We start from the raw sequence: 20,650 nt of genomic DNA on the forward strand, positions 1-20,650 counted from the left end.
TATTTTATTATAATCTTCACTCCCCAACATGGATCTGAATTGTGTGCCTTGGTTGGGTAGATGAGTTTTTGCTATTTAGAAACTTGATAGATAACTTTCTGACATAAATGCTCTTTCTCTAATCATTCCTTCATTTATTTCTCCCAGCATCATATGCCCTGGAAGGTGGCTTTTTTATTTTTATTTTGTTTCATGCTCGAATTGCTGTGTTCATTTGTGTGGCTTTAATGTAACACAATCAGCCATTGATTCTGTCATTAGCTGTGCATTAGGCAGGCGATGACATCTCAGTTATGTGATCGGCTTGGAATACCACCAAAGAGAAGCTTTCTTCTTTTCCATCCCCCCCCCCCACTTTTCTTGGTAGTATATGAACTCACTAGCATACGTACCAGGTTTTGGTAAAAGTGCAAAACAGCATGTATGTACAAACCTGCATTAATTCACAGTGGCATAGCTAGCCGCTTTGGTGCTCGGGGTGGTGCATGTGCCCTGTGTGCACGGGGGTGGGGGTAGGGCAAGGCACCCATGGAGGCAGGGTGAGGTGCCCATGGAGTGGGACAGGGCACACCAGAATCCCAGTGTCCTGCAGGCCCACACTGCATCCCATCCAGTTATTCTCGAAGCACACCATTTGGTTCTTGGACAATGAAGACAGAATTTGAAGTTCTGAAACTTGCAATACAGTACAATCAGTACATATCTTACATGGGGCTTCAGTCCCAAGAGTTTCACATATACTGGAAAATCACGTACCCAGATCCTTGGAGCCTCTCCCACAGCTAGTGGTTGAGGGAGAGAGAATCCCCAGCACTCCCAGACATAGGAGCCAACACTTAGCGGCTGAGGTCCCTTCACACACACACCCAGTAAAATATTTGAAGGCCAGGGACCACCAAAGTTAATGGGCATTGCCATTCAAATAGTGTGTTTGTGCTGCACCTTGTGATTGGTTATGGGGCAGGGCTTACCTGCCCCAACCCTATTTTATTCAAGTTGGCATCCCTGCTCCCAGAACCAGCATGTCAAGTGGGCCTTGCCCATCAAGCATGGTCGGGAACTTAAAATAAGGTTACTAGATGTCCCTGTTTCCCGGGGACAGTCCCCAGATTTACAAATCAGGCCCCTGACAAAATCCTATCATTCCTACTGAAGTTGAAAGTGTCCCCGGATTCATTGAAAAAAATCTGGTAACCTTAACTTAAAAGCTCCTTTTGTATTGGGTAACTCAAGTGGCCCTAGTACAAAACGAACTTTTATACTCTCTGCCTTGCTTAGATTTATCTTGCACAAATTCAGCCAGCCTGCCTTCAACCCCATACAGTTAAAATCATGCAAGCTAAATGTATGTAAGATGCAGTTGTATTGCATTTGGGAATTAGATTTGTTCCATGTTGTGAAAAATGCTCTGGATTTGTAATACCTTCATGTAAACAATTATAGTTGTTGGACTGCTGTAAGGTAATGCAAGCAGTTTTTTCTCATTACATACTTTGTACTTTTGTGTTTGTGTGTAAAATTAAAATAATAATGACAGTATTTCCTGTCGCTTGTGAGTGAATTGCACCTTTCTGTTGGCTGCAACTTCACTTGCTGTTATTGTTGTTGTTGTTATTATTATTTTAAAGTGGTTCCTAAGTGCTAGGGAAATCTATGCGTTTATCAAGTTGAAATTTCATTTTAGTTGGTTGTGCCAACTCTTGATGTCTGTGAAAGATTTTTCCTTATACCGTGCACAATGCAGGAACCAATCCTGCTTGCAGCTTTCCCACAGGCATCTTGTTGGACAATGTGAAAACAGGATCCTCAACTAGATGTGCAATTGGCCTGATCCAGTAGGTTCTCCTTATGTTCCTATGGTAGATGGAAGAGACTGGTTTATGGAACATGCTACCTCACAAGGAGGTTGTAATGAAACCCAGTACCTCTAAAAGAGAAAACAAAATCCACATTTTTTCCAAGAGGGGAGAGAGCGAGAACAGACTCACAGAGTCTCCATCAATGTAACCGCAACCAGTATTGTTGAGTTATAGAAGCAGATAATAGCCTTGACAGCCTTTTATTTCAAAATTTTTATTTTTATTTTTTTTGCTGTCTGATTCAATTTGGGGGCAAGGGAGGCTGGGAAAGGGGGGGGGTGAGGGAGTTAAGAAAAGGCATCTGAGCAAGGACCTCACAGGAGAACTGACCTAAGTGTCCAAGAGGTTTGCATAATCTAATTTAGAATAAAATGGTATTTTACAGTGTTATCAGACAAAGCTTAGCAGTGTTAAGTTAAACAGCGTATAATGTGATTAGCCAGGGGGTCGTGCCTATGATGTCATGGAGATCCTCTGAACTTTCCGAAGGGGCCTGACAAACATCCTAGCCGTTGATCCTCTGTGACCTGTCAAAGACTCCCCAAAGGGTGGGGGAAACAAGGGAAGGGGCACACAGGTGACACTCAGCCCAGTTAGTCTATGTATTCCAATGCATTTCTTTCTTTCTCTCTCTCTTTCTTTCTTTCTTTCTTTCTTTCTTTCTTTCTTTCTTTCTTTCTTTCTTTCTTTCTTTCTTTCTTTCTTTCTTTCTTTCTTTCTTTCTTTCTTTCTTTCTTTCTTTCTTTCTTTCTTTCTTTCTTTCTTTCTTTCTTTCTTTCTACCACAGTTTTATAGATAATTAAACCTGGGAATCACACTTACTAAACCAAGATAATAATCAGACTGCCACCACTAGCCATATCTGCAGTTCCTCCCTTTCTCTTGATCACTTTACATGTTTGGGGTGGGGGGTGGTACTGACCAAAAAAACGTTTCCCAGAATACACCAATCTATTCATGATGGAAGAGAAAAAAAGAGGAATACAAATACAGTAACTGCCTGAAATGGGAAGCTTGGGTCTGTCTCTTGGTGAGTCTTCAACATTCATTGGAGGTTTTTAAACAGAAGTTGGATGGCCATCTGCCAGGAATTCTTCAGCTATGATTCCTGCATTGCAAAGGGTTGGACTTAGATGATATTTGGAATCCCTTCCAACTCTACTGTTCTAGGATTCTATGATCCACAGTGAGAGATGATGTGAGAGATGATGTCCAAGAGCATCTGAAGGGCCACACATTACCCAACCCACCTTACAATGCACCCCCATCCATTTTCTACGCAGAAGTAAGCCCTGTTGAATTCAGCGGTGCTTACTCCCAGGTAAGTGGGGCTGAGCTTGCAGCCTTATTGTGGCATCAGCTTTTGCGGACTGCAATCCCCTGAAGCATCTGGGGAAACTAGTCCATGGAGGTTTGTGCCATAACAGAAATGGCAGTGCTGGATCCAGGGTGTTTAACTAACTGTTCAACCAACTGAGCCTAAATGCAACCCTTAGTCTTTAGGCGCTTCCAGACAATCTATTTATGGAGTACTCGTCCTGATTTGTCTGAAAGGAGATTAGACAACAATGACTCTCTGATTTGCATTTATTCTGATTTGTTTGCACGGAGACTAGGCAATGGGATCGCCTGCATTTGAACATTACTTAGCTGCTTAATCCACTCCCCACTTCAAATTAGACTGGGGTAGTCAACACCAACACATGATTCTATTATGCCACTTAAGTACTAACAGGGCTTTTGTGTAGCTGCACCTGTGCCTTTAAAAAAAACAACAACACCCAATAAGTGTGCAAAAGTACAGAGCTAGACAATTGTAAATTGGTTTGTGCATTTTTCTGGTTTTGTGCAAATCTGAGGGATCAAAAAGGGAAAAAAATACTGTTCTGTTTAGGAGCACAACAGAAATAGTTTCGAGTGCAGCCAGAAAGAGATGAAAGCATTGAGGGAGCAGTCGTGCAGGACAGGCCCTACCATTAAGCAGAGTAAGACAATTGCCTCAGGTGGCAGCTTTTGGGAAGCATCTGTGGCAGCTTCCCCACTTCTCCCCAGCCATTCCTCCTAAGCCCTTGGCCATTCCTTTCTGTTGGAGATCAAAGCTATGTGTACCACAGGTCTGCCACTTGCCCCCTTAAACTTACATGTTGCCATCAGGGGCAACTATCCCATGGCCAGAGCTGAAGCATTATTCAGCTACCAGTCCACTTAGTTTCTGTACATGGAACAGGGGAGTGGGTGGGTGTGCGCATGCATGCACGCACGCATGTACCCAACACCCCCTCTTGTCCTTTGCCTTAGGCAGCAAAATGTCTTGCACTGGTCCTGGAAAGGGGAGTAGCAGACAGTGACAACTGTTCCACTCGTACCAAAACACTGAAACAAATAATTCATGATCCTGAGTGGAGCACTTTTGAGCCTTAGCTCTCCAATTTACAGGATTATACCCATATGGGTAAACCCAAATTAAAAAGAGAAAAGCATTTAGACTAGCATTGTTTGAGGGTAGCATGATGTAGCTTAGTTACATTATGGTGCTGGTAATGCCAAGGTTACAGGTTTGATCCCTGTGTGGGACAGCTGCATATTCCTGCATTGCAGGGGGTTGGACTAAATGATCCTCAGGGTCCCTTCCAACTCTACAGTTCTATCACTTTACAAATTAAATGGGAACACAAGCTTCTGTACATGCACAGTAAACTCCAATATGGACAAGTTCAATGTTGCATCAAAGCAACACACTAGCTCACACTTTCAAGTGCTTTTCCCATCACATTTCTTATTGAAAAAAAATCTGATCTGTTGGGGAAGCAGATTTGTTGTGCAAGACCTCCTAACTGACTGTAATTGTGTGGCCTGAATTTGCTGGTATGTGGCTGAATCTCACCTCAAAACAGGTCCATAATTGCATGGTTACACTATGGTCTTTGAGTGTGTGAGCACTGCCAAGGTTTGTCTCTCCCTTCCAAATAAGGTTGTTGCAAGGAGACTAAGATAGCATTTTGAGATATCACAGAGGGGTCATTAACAACAGCTTTTTTAACCCCCCCCAAAAAAAAAACTTCCCAGATTTTCCTTGGAAAGGGAGTTTCTGGATCAAATTGGGGGGAAATGGGCTGGCATTCTGATAACAATGACGCTGCATGGAGACTGCAAATAGTGTGCATGAATGATATGAGGCAGGCTGCTTCACTGTGTTCTTTTCAGTGTCTGCTAAAAACATCCCCCGCTCCGAAAAGCCTATCCAGGTGTTTAGAAAGAAGATGTGAGTTTCAATCTGCCTTTATTCTATTGTTATTTCAACTTCTCAAAAGACTTAAATTGTTGTTGGTATTTTTTCCAATTTATGATTTTATGAATTTATGATTTTATTGTTTTAATTATTAGTTTTTATTTTTTTGGAAATTGCCTTGAAGGTTTTCTTTTTTAATCAAGTGGTGTGCACATCAATCCTCCTGTAAACACCCGCCTGGAAGCACCCCTGGCAAAAAGCAAGACTGAAAAGGATCAGTAGAGTAAACCAGCAAACCTGCCTGGTCATGGATACACCATTGCAGTTCATTTGCTGAGGGGGATTAAAGGGCTGATCATGAGCACTGGCTCCAGGCTTTATGGGCAAGAAAGATACCTTGAGTGGGTCTGCCTCCTCCTAAGCACTCTCACCACTGCCTCTTCACTTGCCCTCTTCTGCCATCCATTAAGAGGGAGAGGGCAAAAAAGCAGAGAACATGGCTACCTCTCTTTGTTCCAGCCTAATGACCTAATGGGGTGTGGGTGGCGCTGTGGGTTAAACCACAGAGCCTAGGACTTGCCGATCAGAAGGTCAGCGGTTCGAATCCCCACGACGGGGTGAGCTCCCATTGCTTGGTCCCAGCACCTGCCAACCTAGCAGTTCAAAAGCATGTCAAAGTGCAAGTAGATAAATAGGTACTGCTCTGGCGGGAAGGTAAATGTTGTTTCCGTGCACTGCTCTGGTTCGCCGGAAACGGCTTATTCATGCTGGCCACATGACCCGGAAGCTGTACGCCGACTCCCTTGGCCAGTTAAGTGAGATGAGCGCTGCAACCCCAGAGTTGGACCTAATGGTCAGGGGTCCCTTTACCTTTACCTTTTAATGACCAGACAACAGCAGCAGGAAGGAGACTCCAGGGAATGGGTGCAGGCCTTGGGAGTTGTCCAGCAATGCCAACCTGTGGTGCTGGTCATGTGGATAATATTGTTAGGAAAAGAAATACTTATATTTCATAAAAAAAAAATAGATATAGACATAGATATAGATATTCAAGATAAGAATGCAAATATAAAGAAAAGAAAATACAATATTGTTATATATTATAAGTGTGCCCCCCTCTGTGACATATAAATATTAAGCAGGAAGTAGAACAATCACCAAAATCTTGGTGTGTGATCTATGATGTCCGTATAGATCTGGCCTTTTCTGGCAAAGAGATGTACCTCTTTTGATCCATGGTAAATTGCACAAAGCCCTACCACACTGCACTGAAATCTTGCGGTTTTGCTTTACCATGCACCGGTCTTAACTTGTTATCTTTTCTGAGATTGCATTAAACCAAATGTTTTTATGCCAAGATTGTATAGATAGATTGTCTAATTCCTTCCACCATTGCCTATCTAGCTGCGAATTAGTAGAAATGTTAACAGTTCTTTAGACAGAATATCCTTGTTTGATACTTGTGACACATAAAGGATGATGTTTTTGCATCAGCTGGAAGAAAGCATAGAAAGAGACAGTTATATAATATTGCTTTCAATAGTTTTGGAGACTCAGAGCTTTAATCTGAGGTTGAGCTATCTGATTTTTATTTCTTTTATATGATTGGTGTTTGTTATATTATGATTCTACCAGAAATCATGGACATCCAATGAAGCTGAATGTTCAGAGATTCAGGACAGATAAAAGAAAGGATTTCTTCTTCATGCAGCACATGGTTAAATTATAGAGCTTGTTGTCACAGAAAGCAGTGATGGCCACAAATTTGGATGGCTTTAAAAGAGGATTAGACCAGGGGTAGGCAAACTAAGGCCCGGGGGCCGGATCCAGCCCAATCGCCTTCTAAATCTGGACTGCGGATGGTCCAGGAATCAGCGTGTTTTTATATTAATAGAATGTGTGCTTTTATTTAAAATGCATCTCTGGGTTTTTGTGGGGCATAGGAATTCGTTTGTATTTTTTTTTCTTTCCAAAATATAGTCCAGTCCACCACGTGGTCTGAGGGACAGTGGACCGGCCCCCTGCTGAAAAAGTTTGCTGACCCATGATTAGACTAATTCATGGAGGAAAGGACATGGAGGTCCTCTGACTGGCCACTGTGAGAACAGGATACTGGATTAGATTGGTCAGTGGTCTGATACAGCAGGCTCTTCATATGTTCTTATTCTGCTGCAATATACAGTAATTGTTGTGGCCTTTGGCCATTTAAATTTATTAAACTCCATTCCTCGATGGAGGATGGTCGGAAAAAATGCAGGAGAAGTTTTTGGCACAAAACTAGCTCACTGTGGCTGTTCTCACTGTGACATAATATGGGAACAACTGAAGGGAGTAGAAAGTGGAGATGCAGAGGGCTTGGATATGATGTGAAGCCCATACGACATGGCCGGCCCAGCTGAGTAGGATTTATAGGACACGCATCTTTTATTGCGGCAGAAACTCCTTTGGATTGAAAGTGTCTCTGACTGATGCTTACAGAGTTATCACCGCTTTGATGCAGAATGTCTCCATCTATTTTATTTGACCGCAGTGGGAGGCCTCTGCGCAGTAAATCACTGTTGTCCAGAAAGGGGAAAGCCAAACGTTTGTCTCTGCGTGGCTGATAGATTGTGAGCAGGAGCCAAGTGCAATACACATAGAATGCCGTGGAACACTAATTGCACGAGGGAATGAAAGGCAAGACTGCAAGGCAGCCACCTTCTAAATAATCAGGGCTGACAGTTTTACTACGGTAGCAAAGTTTAACACTCCTATAGGCATGTACTCCATCGTGGCTGTTGCCCTTAAGAGACATTTTCTGGGTGTTATATTTAAACAAAAATTCACATTAAAAAATGTTTTCCTCACTAGGGTTTTCTCCCCCCGCCCCCGGAAAGAAACCACAAAATATCACCCCCTTAGTATCATATATATGCTAGATAAGAACATAAGAAGAGCCCGCTGGATCAAGCCAATGGCCCATCTAGTCCTGTTTTCATAGCAGCCCATTAGATACCTGTGGGAAACATGTAAGCAGGATTAGAGAACAAGAACCCTTTCCTCTAATGTGGTTTCCAGCCACTGGTACTCAGAAGCATTACTGCCTCTGACAATGGAAGCAGAACATAGCCATCAAGACTAGTAGCCACTGATACCCCTCTCCTCCTCCATGTATTTGTCTAATCCTCCTTTAAAGCCATCCAAGTTGGTGGTCATCACTGCCTCCTGTGATATATAGGCAAAAGTCAACTCTGGATAATGCGCAGAAAGTTAGCAAAGACACTTAAATAATGCAGACCAGAGTCCAGAGAAACAAGAAATCCTCTTAACACTGAGGGAAACAGGACAAAAACACAGTGTATATCTTGAAGTAAATGGAAAGGTTTTGTCTTAGTACTTCAGGCTTGGTCCACAGCAGAGGGACCTACAACTAACATACAAGAGCAAACTGCCTCAGAACTAAACAGGCAATCAGAACTTGCACTACTGTGTCTCAGCAAGGATCGCACCAATCAGACTGGATGCTAGGCAACACCACCTGGTTGACCCACTGTCAACAGAATTAATTACCCCTTAGGTTACTAACTGACAGATCTTTGATTCAGGTAGGTAGCTGTGTTGGTCTGACGCAGTCAAAATAAAAATAAAATTAAATTAAAAAATGTCCAGTAGCACCTTATAGACCAGTTAAGTTTGTTCTGGTATAAGCTTTTGTGCACCTGCACCCTTCTTCAGATATAACATGTATCTGAAGAAGTGTGCATGCACATGAAAGCATATACCAGAGCAAACTTAGCTGGTCTATATATAAAGTGCTACTGGACAATTTTAGAGCTAGGCAAGCATTTATCCCAGTAAGTACTGGGAATACTCAAGGGTATGCAGTACTGGTACCTCTTTTTTTGTTTTGTTAAAAAGTGTGGCACTTACTGCAGTAACTTCATGGTGAGTACTGGCACTTATTTATTTATTTATTTATTTGGGGGAAAGCATCGGTTTATCCCATAGAACTTTTGATGTTATTAATATTTCTTGCCAGTTTCCTGCTACTTAATTAACTGTGATTGTTGTAGGCTAGACTAAGGAGACTCAGTCTCTGCTCAGAGACTTAATCTCTGCTCAGTCACCCACACTCACTAGGAGATGTTGGGACGGTCACCATCTCCCAGCGTCGCCTCCATTGTTTAGTTGCCATGAAAATAAAATGGCAGCTAAGGGTGAGTAGGGAGGGAGGACACATATATACTGCCCTGAACACCTTGGAAGAATCAGATCAAACACAAAGAGAGGGCCTTGGTTGAAGGGTAGAAATTTAAGTGAGAATTAAGTGAGATAATGTTGGGGTGGGAATCTAGAGCCCTCAACATGTTGTTGGATTCCAGGCCCCACTGGTCATGGATTCCAGCGTGACCACTGATCATTCTGGCTGCTGGGAGTTGGAGACCCAATAGAATCTGAAGGGCCACATGATGTGCTGTAAAGTATCATTAAAAAGTTGGACTGCATTGATTATGAAGCTGAATACACCTACTTAATGCTCCAATTTTCAAACAACAACAACAGTGTTCAGGTTGACTGCTCTATTTATTTTCTTTGTTATTTAAATTTAAGCATTTTTTGGGACATAAAATTTACTGTAGGCTATATACATCGTGCCAGTCTGTGTGTCCCCAGGTGAATGATGCAATACAGATGTTTAACAAAAACACATGTTGGAGGAGAGGAATGGCTTAGCCTTAACAGCGCTTCAGTTGAAAGGAATCTATGGAGTAGCGAAGTGGGCTGTAAATTAGCCCTTGCGCTAAGCTTGACTCTAATGAAAGACTCCCATAAATTACAGCAGAAGCAACAACAGTGACCGCTAGGAATTATCAGAGGCCTCGGTGTGGAGGAGGTTTACTTTTGGGGTGCCTAATTGTGAACCAGGTAATTCCTTTAGCAGCACAATGATAGCCCAGTTAATTGCCATTATGTTTGCCTGTCCAAAGATTAGCTGACAAAGGTGGGGAAATCAACAAATGTGACTTCTTTTACAGGATGAAGGAAAGGCAATTTCTAATGGGATGCTTTTCTGACTTTTGTCTTCTGAAAAGAGAAAACAAGTTGCAACCTAGGGTGAAAATTCAAACAAAAAACAAGTGTGTGTGTGTGTGTGTATTTGTGTGTGTACATGTATATTCATACACACATTTGGAGGGGTGAATAGAAGGGAAATTTTTTATGAAGGCTGTCAATGGCTGCAAGCCACAGTGGCTACGCTCTGCTTCCACAATTAGAGGCAGCAAATATGAGTTGCTGGAAACTGAAGGGAAAGTGCACTTGTGCTCAAGTCCTGCTTGCTGGTTTGCCACAGGCCTCTGGCTAACCACTGTGAAATCAGGATGCTGGACTAGGTGGGATATTGGCCTGATTCAACAGGCTCTTCTTACGTTCTTATGCTTCCTGAGTGCTATGACCTCTTGTCCAAGTTGCCAAAGCCTCAAACTTTGCAAATTGTGTGTGTGTGTGTTTGGGGGCGGGGGTCAAGAGACTATCGTAGGAATTCCTGGTAAATATACTGCTGGGCTGTCATTGCAAAGCTTCCTCTTTCACAGCCCTGTGTAAAACGGCTAAGCATGCAGGTGGTCCCATATATCAGCTGAAGGGTGGGATTCCTCATCCCCTTTGGAAAGTGTTGAGGCATGAAGTGCTCCTCACTCCAGCCAGACTTTCAGCAGCTAAAGCACTCTTGCTACTCCTTGCCAGCGCTATCAGACTCTGATGCATCCACCCACTCTTCCCCATTGCCAGCTGTGATGCAAGACACTTGGGAAAAGATTGTGTAGGTTACTTTCTCTGTCACAATACTTCCTTTGGGGTTTTCTCCACTCCAACAAAATGGCTTAACTTAGGGATTTTTTAAAACAATGTTTTATCCTTAGCATATAAACAGAGGAGATGTAGGCAACAATTCAAAAATAGCATGGTGCACATACATCAAGAGAATAGAGAGCATTACTATAAAACAGATGAATTAAAGAGAAAGGACCAATAGAAAAGGACACAGGCTGGAGATATTTCTGAAACAGAAACATAATTTGGTAAAGTATAATAGAGATGCATTCATATCAGTACTGCTACATGTATTAAAATGTGTAATCAAAAGCCCATCCCATAACAAAAAGATATTCAAATTTATGGAATCCCTTCAAATTCATGGAATCCCTGTGGAATTGCACATCCTCATTACACGCATTCCAGTAAGTGATCAAATAATTCTCTTTCTGTTAGTGCCGGTTTGCTATTTCTTCCTTTCCTTCTTCTTACTAAATCTGACAATTTATACATAATGGCCAGTTTGATGCATTCTTTTGTCATCACCTGGAAACCAGATTCAGGCTCTTCTTCTTCCTGCCCAAAACTAAGGGCCCTTCCCAACCCATCCATGTCAGTTATGCCCCCACATTCTGGCTTTGTTGTGTTGTTGTTGTTGTTTAGTCTTTTAGTCGTGTCTGACTCTTCATGACCCCATGGACCGGAGCACACCAGGCACTCCTGTCTTCCACTGCCTCCTGCAGTTTGGTCAAACTCATGCTGGTAGCTTCGAGGACACTGTCCAACCATCGCATCCTCTGTCGTCCCCTTCTCCTTGTGCCCTCCATCTTTCCCAACATCAGGGTCTTTTCCAGGGAGTCTTCTCTTCTCATGAGGTGACCAAAGTATTGGAGCCTCAGCTTCAGGATCTGTCCTTCCAGTGAGCACTCAGGGCTGATTTCCTTCAGAATGGATAGGTTTGATCTTCTTGCAGTCCATGGGACTCTCAAGAGTCTTCTCCAGCACCATAATTCAAAAGCATCAATTCTTCGGCGATCAGCCTTCTTTATGGTCCAGCTCTCACTTTCATACATCACTATTGGGAAAACCATAGCTTTAACTATATGGACCTTTGTTGGCAAGGTGATGTCTCTGCTTTTTAAGATGCTGTCTAGGTTTGTCATTGCTTTTCTCCCAAGAAGCAGGCATCTTTTAATTTCGTGGCTACTGTCACCTTCTGCAGTGATCATGGAGCCCAAGAAAGTAAAATCTCTCACTGTCTCCATCTATTCCCCTTCCCCTTCTCCTTCATGGATCACTGTCTTGCTGTGGCGAAGGGGCTTGAATAACTCAGAGAAGCTATGAGCTATGCCATGCAGGGCCACCCAAGATGGACCGGTCATAGTGGAGAGTTTTGACCAAATGTGATCTACCTGGAGCAGGAACCGGCAAGCCACTCCAGTATCCCTGCCAAGAAAACTCCATGGACAAAGACAACAGGCTTTGTTGTATTGATGTTAAACTACAGGCCTGGGGTCCAACTGTGCTCTCTCAGCCCTCTCTGCTTAGCCCTTGGGACCCTCCTTAGGCCACACACCCTTCATTGGCCCTGCTCTTTGTTTTTCCAAGCTAGAATGTGTCCTTGAGCTGTGAGAGTACTTTCTGCTCACCTGGATGGTGAACGGAGAGGTTATCTGTGTAGGGTGTGCTTGAGGTGTTTGCAGAAGCCCCTGACTTTTGCCTGGCTGGAGTGTACAAAGGTAAGAGTCACATCCACTGTACTGTCCATGTTTTGTACCTGCCCGCCCCCTGAAAAGGCTCCCCATGAGGGAATGCAGACCTTAGGCTGAATAGGTCCCTCCCTTTACCCCTCTAGAGCTTTGCTTTAAGTGGGCATGCTTACTCAAAGCAGCTGATATCAATAAACTAAAGCCAGAGTGAGCATTTTTAACTTAGTGAATTATGCATTTTTTCATGTTTTGAGTTGCCTTGAAATGGTTTACTAAGGAAAGGCAGCATATAAATAAATGATGATGATTTTTGTTTGGTTGCCAAGATTTCGGGGTTTTTTGTGTGAAGCTCTCCAGGGTGTGATTTAAATAGGCATATTGTCACAAGCCACCCTAATCTGTGAGAAGTAAGAGATTCCAGGGAACCCCATGCTTGCCCAGAGTTCAGTTTCCTTGGAATGAAGGTCAGCAGAAACTGTGTCTTTAGGATATATGGTTATATTGACACATATATACAACCTGAGCATAGGGTGGAGGGGCTCACATGCCAAAGGATCTGGCTTCTTCATTAGCCACAGCTTTGGATCCAGCACAGAGCAAGCAGGTATCCGTGTCTCCAGCTTCGAGCCTGCTTCCAGCTCAGCCCACCCACACTAATTTGGCTATTGTTCTCCTACTTGGCAGCTAGGTGCGGTTCTGGGGAGGGAGGAGGCACACCTACTTGCTCTATGCTTGGTTATGCTAACTGTGGTGCTCAGCCAAAAACATTTCCTAGACAAAGGATGGGTTTGGCAAGCTCACTCTTATACATTCTACCCCTACAGTTACAGGATCCCAAGAACTGGAAGGGACTCAGATCACCATCCAGACTGATCTTGACCCAACTCATAAGAATATTAATGACACTTTGGTGTTAGCATATAGCAAATTGCAATTTTGTGGAACCTCTGGGCCAGAGGTGATAATAATAATAATAATTATAATAATTAAGATAATGCTAATTAAGATATGTGCACAGTTCTGTCAAATTGTTTATTGGAGTTGTTTTCCTATGTAATGTTGCCAGAATTAATTAGATTCGTTGTTGATGTGGTTATCAAGAGAAGAAGTACTATGGAATTGTTTACTGGGTGAGGCTGTCATGGTTCTCTTTTATCCACACAGGCAGAGCAATAAAAGTCTGGCCCTTCATTCGCCCCATTCTTTTTGCCTGTGATAATGTGGGGCCAGATTCTGTATCATAGAGGTTAATGTGATTTCTTCATTGCTTTTATTATATGCAGGAGAGGGCCTTGAAGGGTGGGGGTGGGGGTGGGGTGGGAGGAAGAACGCACATCAGTCGCGACCTCCCTAGGAGAATGACTTTTCTTGATTAGAGTATTTGTTTGGTAATGGGAGATGACCTCACCACTGGGAAAGATTAAATACAGTATCACGACTTGGCTGGCCTTAAAACAATTTCTTTCTGAATTCTATTTTGAAATCTCACAGTTTACATGGGGCTCGGTAATTTGAAGAGATTGCCATAAAGTTGTTTGGAAAAGTGAGGCCTTTCTGCCTGTCTACAAAAATACAGGGGTGGATAAAAAGGTGGAGCTTTCCCTGAACTTTTCTCTTTGAAGCACACAAAATTAAAAGGAAAGCTGGTCCAGCCAAAAGACCCTGTGGTACCTGAGGTAAAAAATCCAAGCGGTCTCTCTCTCACCCATTCACCCACAGATTTGCTTGACAAGACTAAAACTGTTCTAAGTCAAGAGGAGAAGTGGATTTGAGTTTTGTTTCCCCTCATAATAAGACAAGAGTTTGAACTCATCTGATGCGATGCACACATTAGTGACACAAATCAGTGTTTCAATCACTTTCTTATGTTGCTGTACAGATGGGGGTGGGAGCAGAGATGAGTTGGCCTGATGTGCATTGCCAGATTCATTTCCCCATGGTCCAATTCTGCAGTGGCGTGTAGCTGCAGTGGCTTTTGCTGCCCAGGGCAGTCACTGAGTTTGCTGTTCCTCATGTGTGATTCCCGCCAATTTGCCACAGTCTTCCCCTCTCCTCTGACTATCCTTCCCTTCTCCCCCGCCCGCCCCTGCCGCTTCCCACAGGGTGGGAAGGAACTCAGTTCCTCTCACCTCAGACTCCACCTCTTCTTTGCTTTACTTAATGCCTCATCATGTTCTTTGTTTCTCTTGCTTCAGCCACAGACAGAGCTCAAGCACCTATTCCTGCCTGGCAAAAGCACCCAAAAATAGTGCAAAGCAGGAGCAACTAGGGATGATGTAATCTCTCATACCTCCATGCAGTGGCGTAGCGTGGGGGGTGCAGGGGGGCCCGGCTGCACCGGGCGCAACATCTGGGGTTAGGGTTAGGGGGCGCAAATCCACAGGTTAGGGGGCGCAAATCCACAGGTTAGGGGGCGCAAATCCACAGGTTAGGGGGTGCAAATTACTTGCCTTGCCCCGGGTGCTGGCAACCCACGCTACACCACTGCCCTCATGCTGCTTCTGTGGACAGCCATAAAACTGCTCAAGTGCAGGGGATTTAGGTGGTGTCATAGGTGCCCCCACATGGGCGGAGCTACCTGCCCTGGCACCTGGAGTGGGGTGGGGGCAAGGCTAGCCAGCCCATGGGGGAGGGGCTAGCTGTCCACGCGGGAAGCATTCCTAGCTGCCTGTCACCTGCATGGCGAGCGGCTAGCCGGCTACGGCAGCATCGTCCGTAGTGGCCTGCTGCCCATGCAGTGAGCGTCTGGGGGCACCGTCCGTGCAGTGAGCGGGGGGTGGTGGTGGTGGCGTGGTGATGTCACCCGCCCTCACAGCTGACACCTGGTGTGCACCGCACCCCCGCACCTGCCTTCCTCTGCCAGTGCCCCCCCCTTGTGCCTGCAACAAGCCCCGTTGTTGGGAAAGCCCAATGAGGCTTGTAGAAGTCCTGGCGATTATTATGCGGCAGTTGGCGCCTATGAGTAGTGTGGTCAGATGAGGGCTGGCATCTTAAACCTTCCCGAATCTAGGTAAGTGCTTTACAAAACTCCATGTTTTAAGAAATCCCCAAATTGCAGCAAGTGACGCTGGAGCCCATCAGAAGGGATTTTTCTTTCCGTTCTTCTAAATCCCACTTGTCCCTTTCAGCCTGAATGGTTTTGAGTTTAGGCAGGAATAACCAGCTGCACCAATATAAGATGGGGGACAGTTGGCTTACCAGTAGTATATGTTAAAAGGACCTAGGTGTCTTAGGAATGCTATTCTAGGCTGCATCAACAGAAGTCTAATCTCTAGATCAAGTATCACTCTATTCTGCCTTGGTCAGACAACACTGGAATACTGTGTGTAGTTCTGGGCAGCAAAATTTAAGAAGGATGTTGACAAGCCAGAACGTGTACAGAGGAGGGCAACCAAGATGATCAAGGGCCTGGAAAGCAAGCCTTATGAGGAGCGGTTGAGGAACCTGAGTATGTTTAACCTGGAAAGAGAAGATGGAGAGGAGATATGGTAGCCATCTTCAAATATGTGAAGAGCTGTCACATGGAAGATGGAACAAACTTGTTTCCTTCTGCTCTGGAGGGTAGAAGACACAAACCAATGGCTTCAAGTTATATTAAAGGAGATTCTGACTAAACATCAGGAAAAATTTTCTGACAGTAAGAGCCCTTCAACAGTGGAACAGACTCCTTTGCGAGGAACTCTCCTTCCTTGGAGGTTTTTAAGCAGAGATTGGATGGCCATCAGTCGGGGTGCTTTAGTTGAGATTGCAAGGGGTTGGACTAGATGACGCTTGGGGTCCCTTCCAACTTTACAATTCTAAGCTTTTATGAACGGTCCTTACAGCATAATGCAATTTAGTCCCATATGGTTAAGCAATTATAAATAAATGAGTCCCCCCCCCCAGAATAATGCACTCAGATAAACAGGTTTGTGCAGAAGTTTTTGGGTAAGATACTTCGCTTATAATAACAGGCTACATCCAACTTAATCCTACTTAGTGCAGACCCTTTGAAATTAATGCTTGGATTTTTAATTCATTTGAATCTACTCTGAGTAGGATTAGCATACGAGACGTTCGTTCGTGTGTGTGTGTGTGTGTGTGAGAGAGAGAGAGAGAGAGATGTAAATTTACAAAGTAGGAAGGGGGCAAACGAGGGCTGAGAGGAAATGTAAAAAGCCGCATTGCAGGGGGTTGGACTAGATCAGGGATGTGCAACAGATCTATCCGTCAATCGTGGGATGTCACTGGTCAACAACTTTGGGTCTTCCTTCCCCAAAACTGCCCCCCCTTTTTTAGTGGGAGTAGATTGCAGTCTCTTGGAAGCTGGACATCCCTGGACTAGATGATCCTCAACAGGGTACCTTCCAACTCTACAATACTAAAATTATAAGAGAAAGGAGTCAAAAGGGGAAAATCGCTTCCCAAAGGTGTCTTTCCATGTGAGAAAGGATTTAAAGCGAGGCAGGAAAGAATTAAGGGCGGAGATGTGGAAAGGTGGGAGGGGGCACACACACACACACACACACACAGAGAGAGAGAGAGAGAGAGGGGGGGGGAAAGAGTCGTTCTGTTAATTTGTTTGCAACTTCAAAAACACAGTCCATTACTCAGGAAAAGAAACCCATGAGATACAGTGTGTGTGGCAGCCAAGAGAGAAGCGGCTCCCTGCAGCTCCCTAGCCCTGGTGGGATGGCTGGCTTTTCCCTCTCGCCTTTAAGGACAATGCCTGAGCGGGTTCAGGGGGCGGCGGCACAGCCACAGGCACTCCCACCGATGGAGAGGGAGGGCGAGAGAGCAGGAAAAGGAAGAGCAGTGCAGCACGACAGCTCCGCTTTCACTGTACAGCCCCATGGCACCCGGGGCGGACTGCTCCTCCCGCCCCCCTTTCCTCCACCAGTGCAATTCTGGCATACTTCCTCTGACCTTGGAGGCAAAACATAGCTATGCTGACTGGTAGCTATTGATAGCTTTCTCTTCCACCACCTATGGGAGTTCTGTAGTTTATGCTGTAGGAAAAGAAAAAAATGGATAATTTATTGGATGCTAGGATTCAGGTTTGGGGCAAGTGCTCTTTGGTTAGAGAACCCCAGTAGAGATTTAAAAACACAAAATATGCAGCAAAGTAAAGCATGGCAATATAGGCTGTTAGACTTTTAAAATATGCCCTTGTGTGTTCCAAAACTTCCACATTTTGGTAAGCTAAAAAATGGTTTATTTACCAACCCTCCAAAGGCCATGTTCATGTGCTTTTCCATGCATCACTCAGAAAGGTTGCAGAAGCAGTAAAACTTGACTTACAGTGGTGAAAATTCCTAAATTATTGCTATAGGAACCCACAAGTGGCTTGTGAGAAACATGAGGTCTGAGCTTGGAACAACAAGCCCAGACCTCCTCAGGTCCTGAGCTTTTCAGTAGAATGAAGAACAAAGGCTTGGTTACCTAGTCCCTCCCAAGGTGAGCTAAGCCTGGCAGGACAGCTTACTCAATGGTCTTAACCCCTTCATGCATTAATTATATTTAAGCATATGGCTATATGAGACTCATTATCCCACAGTTTAACTATATGCTGTGTGAAGAAGTCCTTTCTTTTATATGTCCTGAATCTTCCAATGTTTAGATGTCCATAGACTCTAGTGGTCATGAGAGAGGGAGGAAAATCTTTTTCTATCCGCTTTCTCCATGCCATGCATAATATTATATAAATCGATCATGTCTCCTTTTACTTGTTCTCATAAGGCAGTTGCTCTATCTGTTTGATTATTTTGGTGGCTCTTTTCTGAGCCTTTTCCAGCTCTACAAAGCCTTTTTGAGATGAGGCAATTAGAACTGTGCACAGAATTCCAAATGTGGTCGCACCATAGATTCACATTTTGATATCAGCAGTTTTATTTACAATTCTTTCCCCACTTTAGTAGAAGAGTGGGATATAAATCACGATGATGATGATGGTGTTAAAAAATAATTTGCTGTTTAGGGAGGTTCTCCCTCCCACCCATGATTCCCATGGTGGCCCTTTCCCCTGTTTTGGCTCCAGGAATTCTGGCCTCTTTTGTTTGATTTCAGCAGGCTTTTGGATGAAATCTACTTGCTTTGTTTATTTATTTATTTGCTCCAGACACTGCTCTATCACATTCTTGGTAACGATGATTGGGAATATTGGAAGCCCCGTTGGAAACTACAAGGAACAGAACTGTGGCATGTTACTCTGATGACACACAACGACAGGTGTGGGATTGTGTTGGATCGCTTCCACCCATCAAGCACTGAAAGATTTGACAGTTTTTTGGAAAGATGTGTTACTGTGCATAAAGGACCTAAAATTCTTTCCAAGGAATCTCACAGATAGTTGGGAGTGAAGAGGCTGAGTCATGTTTTTGGGAAAGGATTATGGGGTGTGTTTTTTTACCCTCAATGCAGGGTGTTGCCATAATATTAATCATTATTATGAGTTTAAAAAAATGAAAAGGGGAAAAAAAGAGAACAAAATTTTGGACACAGATATGAACGGGTCTGTTCCCCTGTGTTTTTCCCCTTTGATAGCTGCTGAACTTCATTGTCTTTTTGGCATAAGTCTTTCTCTCTCTTTTGCCACAATAGTTGCTGCAACAGTAATGTTGGTCAGAAGATAAATGGGGAGGAGTGCTCATCATGCATGGTCATTGGGTGACAGAGAGAAGGCGGAACCTACTTTACCTCTGTCTCCACCCAAAACGAAGGCAGTGCCCAACCTAGTGATAATAGAATAATTGATACAGCAGCCCAAGATAGGAAAAGAGGTGGTAAGGGAACATCTAGCTGCTTTAAATGAATTCAAAACTAATGAGCTGCATCCATAAAGGAGCTTGCAGTTGTAATATCAGAACCCCTGTCTATAATATTTGAGAATGTTGGAGAAGAGGTGAGATCTGTGCAGACTAGAGAAGGGCTAATGTCATTCCCATCTTCAAAAAGGAAGGAAGAGAAGACCCAGATAGCTACCGACTGGTCAGGCTGACTTCAATACTTGGGAAGGTCCTAGAACAGATAATTAAACAGTCAGTCTGTGAATACTTAAAAAACGATAGAGTTACAGTGGTTGGCAACCATCTGTTCTGGGAGACAATAGAAGAGTGTGCCTTCGGGGGTGAAGTTAAACTATTTGAGAGTTACACTGCTTGCTGTGGCTGTAGAGACCAGCTGGGGCAGATGAAGGCATCTGGTTGTGCTGATGCGAGTATACTATGGCATTTCTTCTCTCTGCCCTCCTCCCAGGGATCATTTCTTCTCTGATGGTCACTGCTATGGATGCACAACTTGACTGTCTCCAGGCACTGTGGTCATCTGCAAGGAATTCCCACACGGCAGGGTTAATGTTGCCATCCTTCATGTCACATTTGCAGACATCTTTGTGGTCTGCCTATAGCCCTGGTGCCTGAAGCCAGTTAGTTCCCTGTAGAACACATCCTTGGGGATCCTTCCATCTTCCATTCTGCGGACATGACCAAGCCAGCAACATTGCTGAGGCAGGAGTGTGAACTTGCTGGGAATGTGGACTTGGGAGAGCACATCATTGTTTGAGACTGCCTGCCATGTGATGCCCAAGAATCTTCCTGACACAGCACAAGTGTAAGGCGTTGAGGCATCACTTCTGGTGGTTGTAGGTTGTCCAAGTCTCACTACCATAAAGCAGCATGCTCAACACTTATTGAAAGACTAAAATTAGTTTTGTTAATTTTTCTTAGTGATATTTTTATCTTTTTGTAAAGCACCTCAAGGTTTTTCACAATCAAGCAGTGTATAAATTTTATTTATACTGTACTAATAATAAACAAACAAATAATTCATGCTGAAATCATGCCATGAAGTCAAGCAGATAATATTATTTATTTATGTTCCACCCTTTCTTCAAGAAGCTTGAGGTGGCATACATAATTCTCCTTCTCCATGTCATCCTCACAACAGCCCTGTGAGGTAGGTTAGGCTATGAGGCAGTGACTGGCCTGAGGTCACCCAGTGAGCTACATGGCTGAGCAGGGATTTGAACCATGGTCTCCTTAGTGCAACACCGCTAACTACTACACCACACTGGCTATGTGGAT

Source organism: Podarcis melisellensis (assembly GCF_964234715.1).
Source record: "Podarcis melisellensis genome assembly, chromosome: Z".
Lineage (NCBI taxonomy): Eukaryota > Metazoa > Chordata > Lepidosauria > Squamata > Lacertidae > Podarcis > Podarcis melisellensis.